Source organism: Corvus cornix, chromosome 4A (assembly GCF_000738735.6).
Source record: "Corvus cornix cornix isolate S_Up_H32 chromosome 4A, ASM73873v5, whole genome shotgun sequence".
Taxonomy (NCBI): Eukaryota; Metazoa; Chordata; class Aves; order Passeriformes; family Corvidae; genus Corvus; species Corvus cornix.
Window position 1 is genome coordinate 20,063,674 of NC_047058.1, and position 5,305 is coordinate 20,068,978.

Consider the following 5,305-nt stretch of genomic DNA (forward strand, 5'->3'; position numbering starts at 1 on the left):
CCCGGTGTCCCTGCTTTCCCAAAACAGCCCCCCGTAATTGCAGACACAGCGTGAGGTGTGCTTGGCTGGCAGCCTGGAAAATGCCCACTGAGAGCAGGGAAATAAAGTCCGGGCAGAGGGAAAGGGTGCAGGGTTGTCCTGGCCTCACCCCAGTGCCCTGGCATCCCAATGGCACCGCACCCCCATGCCCGGCACGGTTCCCTGGCCACTGGCACCATGGGCCTTGGTGAGGCATTGCCACCCCTACCCCGCTCCCCCAGACCTCCCTGCTGACGGAGCAGGGATGATGGGCCCCGAAAGCGGGAGCCGGCGCGGGTCACCCGCGGTGACCACATCACACGGGGTGACCACATCGGAGGAGCAGCAGCGCAGCCCTCCGGCACTGGGGCAGGGAGCGGAACCCCTGGGAGCGGGAAGCGGCCCCAGCAGCGGTACCCCCGGCATGGGGCCCGCAGGCTCCCCCGTCCCACGAGGGTGTCCCCTTACCTGTGGCGGCGGCGCGGAGCGGGCGGCCCCGCAGCAGCGACTGCAGGCGGGCGGCGCGGCGGTGCAGGCGGGCGGCGCGACGGGCCAGCGCCCGCAGGTGGCCCTCGATGTCCCCCAGGAGAGCGACCGAGTGGCCGCAGAGCTCGGCCAGCTGCCGCAGCAGGGCGAGAGCCGCCAGGCTGCAGGTGTCCCGCAGATCGGTCAGCGGCCCCGCCGGCCGGACCCGCACTGCCACGCTCCGTCGGTAGAACGGCATGGGGCGGATTGGCTCGGGGCGGATCGGCTCTGTTTCCCCCGGCCCGGTTGCCCCCCGGCCCGGTTCGGTTCAGCCCAGCCAGGCACTGTTCCCCCCGTCGAGCCCCGCGGCTGCGAGGGCTGTGGTCCGGCAGCAGCGCCGGGGCTCGGAGCCGGTCTGTGGGAGGAGGAGGAGGAGGAGGAAGGGGAGGGAGGGGCGGCCCCGCTCGGGGATGCTCCGGCCGGCGGCGGGGCACGGCGGCACTCGGGAGGGAGAGAGCGGCCCCGGCGGGAGGAGCTGCGGAGACGCTGCGGGCTGGCTGGGGCCGGAGCCCCGGAGCTGGCGCTGCTCGGGCTGGGGCACAGGGATCCCTCGGGGCCGGCCCTTCCCTCCCGATGCCATTCCGAAGGACACGGACACCCTCCGGTACCGGCAATTCCCCGCCGCGTTCCCATTCCCAAGGGCACGGGCCCCTCCGGCGCTGTCTCCAGCTGCAGCCGCCCCTCCTGTGCCGGGACCCGGGGCCTGTGGGGCCTCCCCGAGTCCTGTCCCTGCCTCCTCGGGCTTCAGGGTCCCTCGAGGTGGGCAGCACCCGCAGCCGCAGCAGGACAGGCCGTTAATCCCGCATTTCCCCCGCATTTCCCCGTGGGTGTTCTGCTCCAGAAACTGCTCCCTCCCCGTCCTCCCTGCTCCAGCGCCTGCTAAAGCCAATATTTGGGTGTCCCCGGGATGGCACCAGGGTGCAGTGGGGATGTCCTGGCTGCCCAGCCCCGGGGAGCTCCAGGCTGCATGGCTCCTGGCAGCAGGGAGGGCGCAGCAAAAGCTGAGAGAAGAGCAGCTGTGGTGGGTGTAACCTCCAATCCAGATGGCCCAGCACCCCATCCCCAGCAGCTCCAGTTCCCTGGAACAGAGAAGGACTAGAATCCCTACTGGGAATTTCCTGTGATACCATTTCTCCCTGCATGGTGAACCTTGCTGGACTCCTGAACTATTCCTGCTCTGCTTGGGTTTGTGTAAACGTTTGTGCGTCCAAACCCAGCTCCATGGGGCTGCTTCCACTGAGAACTATCCTTTCCCTTTCCCTTTCCTTCTCTCCTTTCCCCTTTCAGCTTCATGAGGTGCCCTGAGCTGCTGTCTGTGCAGAGAGCTGAACAAGGTCTCCTCCAGGAGCCTTGGAGCTCTCCCATGCGTCATTCCCTGGGCTGATGGACTGTGGTGGCTGCCACCTGCCTGGATGCAATCGAGGCAGAAGGAGCTGAGGAGCGCTGGTGCCTTGGCTCTGTTCCCAGCACAGATGGGGAAACTGAGGCATGGGGTCACACCCCGCTAGGACATGAGGAGGGTGAAGTCAGCCCAATTCTCTTGGCTTGGCCAGCCTCGGTCATGAATCATCATCCGGGTAAGGAGAGCATCTGGACCCCATCAGGGCTCTGCTCACTCCCCATTCCCAGCCCACCCGCCCTTCCCAGCCCTGACCTATCCCACTGCCCGCCGACAGGGAGCACATGGACAATGTCCCTGTTTCTGTGGCTTTTCCAGCACAGATCTGTGTGTTTTGAAACACGAGCACGAGGTCTGAACTGTCCTTCCCAGCAGCCACAACACCCACTTGGGCACTGTCCTGCTGGTCAGGGCAAGGGCAAGAAACCCTCCCAAAAATGGAATTTATCCAATTTTTTGTCTGGTTTTGAGGTGGTTTTCTCTTGTTCTGCCTCATGACGCAGGTTTGTTGTGGCAGCAGTGCCCAGGTCTCGAGGCTGGCTTAGCCAGGAGGATTTTAAGCCAGGTAAGTGCCAAGGGCTTTTTCTTTTGCTTTCTGTGTGCCTTTGTCTCATTTCCAAACCTTCTTCTGTAGTTGGAGAGGTGTGAACACCTTGCCATCGAGTGTGAGCTGAGATCCGGACTCTGGGAGCCAAGGGATTCATAAAACCATCACATAGTGCAGCAACCTCAATAAATGACAAAAATCTGGTCGCTTAGCAACTTAAACTGGCTTTTTTTTTCCTAAATGGATTGTGTTTTCTTTAAGTCTTATGTCAAATATTTAGCGTGAGAAAATGACAAGGACCCTTTCCATGTGAAGTAAGCTGCACCATGAAGTCACCACATTATTCTGATGATCAGGAGTGGGGCTGGCCAGGGTGGGAGGGCTGGAAACGAGGAGCCACAGCCCCGTGATGGCTCTGGAGCTGTGGACAGGCCCCAGGGAGAGATCCCGGGAGAAGCAGTGCCAGAGCCTTGTTGTGGTTCTCTGCGGAGCACCCCCTCGGCGGGGGAGGGCGGGGATCCAGGGCTGCTCCGGGATGCAGTTGCTGTTCCGGATGTGCGAAACCCTGGCGGGGAGCGACGGGCTCGGCATCCCGTGGGAAACAGCCCCGCTGGCCAGTGGCCGGGCAGGAGCGAGGCCAGTTCTGCAAACACTGATTATAACCAGATGTCTCAGGCATCGCTTTCCCTGCTCTGGCTCCGCTCCGCCCCGCAGGGAGAGCCCCGTCCGAGCAAGGGCACACGGCGTGCCCAGAGGGGATACCTCGGGTGGGCTTTCTGGGGCTTTGGGTGGAGGGCGTCCGGGGATGGTGGCGCCCAGACCCTGGAGGGGGTCAACAGGCGGTCCTGACCTTCTCCCCGATTCATCCTGAGGACTCCCGCTGCCTCTGCCTTGCGTCTTCTCACTGAACATCTGGCGATGGAGTGAGGATCATCGGCTCCACACAACAGCCTGTCCCATACCGCATCCCTGGATGCTGCTAAATCCAGAGCAGCGTCACTGGCTGGACCAACCCCAAGGGGTTCTGTGTTCAACAGCCAAATTCTCTGCTTTTGCAGAACGGCTTCTTATTGCTCCAAGACCTCCGGCTCCAGGGCAGCACTCGGCTGGAGCCCACAGCCATGCAGGTGAGCCAAGCGTGGCTCCTCACGCAGAGCTGACGGGAGCTGCTCCAGCTGCCTCACCACCCTCACCAGGGGCTCACTCGTGCTGCACGGGTGCTGGATCCCCCCGTTCCCGGCGTGGGGATCCTACTGGCCTCCCAGTGCCCACTGGAGGGTGCTCTCTGCCAAGATTTGCACCGTGGATGCTTCTAAAGCAGCTCTGGGTGAGAAGAACATAAGGGACAGGTTGGAGCGGTGTTGGTGGGATCTCTTCCTCAGCGAGGAGGCAGCACTGGACCCTCCTGGGCACCGTGCGGGATCCCCACCGCAGTCACACGCCCCAGGACCAGGTCCTGTCCCCGTTTGCTCCCTTCCACGTTGATTTGCTCTCCCAGGCTTTGCTGTGGGGCAGCAATTCTGTGGGGCAGCAGCTGAGGCTGCTCCATGTGCCCGAGCTGTGGGTAAACATCTCCAGAGCAGGCTGCCTGGCCATACCCCTCTCCGTGGCCTCGGAGCCTTTGTGGTGCTTCTGGCAAGTCCCTTTCCTGTCCTGCTCCAAAGCCCGACAGTTCTGCAGCTTCCCTGCTCTCCTGTGTCTCCTCCGGCCATCTCATGCGATGGTGCCAAGCAGATGCCAGCAGGGACACACAGGCTGCCGGGGCCATGGGCCTGCTCAGACACGATCCTATGGCCCAGGACACTGAGGCAGGACAGGGAACAGCACCTGGGATCAAGCTTTTCTCCCACACAGTTCACTTCATTTCCCAAGCTAAACACAATTTCTTCAGAACTTCATCCGAGGAGCCTGAGATGTCCCCAGCCAGGACCATGGATCCAGCTCTCACCACCTCCCATTCCCTGTCCTCCTGCTAAAAATTAATTGGCACAGCCAACACCCCAAGGGTGTCTCCCGCAACCATCTCTGATGTCATTTGCCACCAAAATGTGCTACAGCATTCCCTGTTCTTGGCTCACACATGCTCCTAATCATTATAGCAGCTCCTTTTCCATCCAAATCCACTCCCTCCCACCCTGGCAGTCCCCACAGTGCGCTCCACAGGGGCCGGGCTTTGCGCTCCTGAAGTGCAGGTGCTGAATCACTTGTTCATTGAAGTGAATGTTCAGCTACAAACTCATCCTCCAGCTCCCTGGCCTGGCTGGTCAGAGGTGCAATGGACTTTCTGGGTTCAATTAACTTCCCTCTGTGTCATCCAGGGACTGGGCTGCACTCTCCAGCTCTTTGTCCTTTCCAGAGTGCTGTGGAAAGCATTAACATGCGCAGTGATGAGATCCATGGTGGAAGTGCTCACGAAAAATTGAATATCGGGTGCTTTAGTTTTCTGTTCAAATAATGTTTTCCACACAGGCACCTTTCCCCTGGCTCCTACCTGTCCGTAGTCCTGCAGCCCTCTGGCTACCCCAGCCATCCAAACCCCCTGCTGGGAGCAGTACCAGGGATGTTTTGGAGACACTGACACATTTTCCATCACAGAATCTATGTCATCCCATCTGTGCTCCATTAGCCTATTTTTAATCACAATTTAAAGCCATTTTCCAGGAACAAACACAAACTTGCTGGCCTGTAACTCCTTCAGGCCCCGGTGATGTTTTGGTTCCAGGTATGTGAGTTGCTGCCAGGCAGAGCAGAGGCTGCAGCAACAGGATGAATGTTCATAGAATCATGGAATGGTTTGGGTTGGAAGGAACATTAAA

The 5,305-nt window shown here is 60.7% G+C and overlaps 1 long non-coding RNA gene across 1 annotated transcript; it reads left to right on the plus strand.

Moving 5' to 3' along the window:
* Nucleotides 1-1,277: 1,277 nt before the first annotated feature.
* LOC109145124 lies at nucleotides 1,278-2,681 on the plus strand. Its single transcript, XR_002046373.2, has 3 exons — nucleotides 1,278-2,120; nucleotides 2,446-2,507; nucleotides 2,577-2,681. It is a non-coding gene; the product is annotated as an uncharacterized LOC109145124 (long non-coding RNA).
* The last annotated feature ends 2,624 nt before the right edge of the window (nucleotides 2,682-5,305 follow it).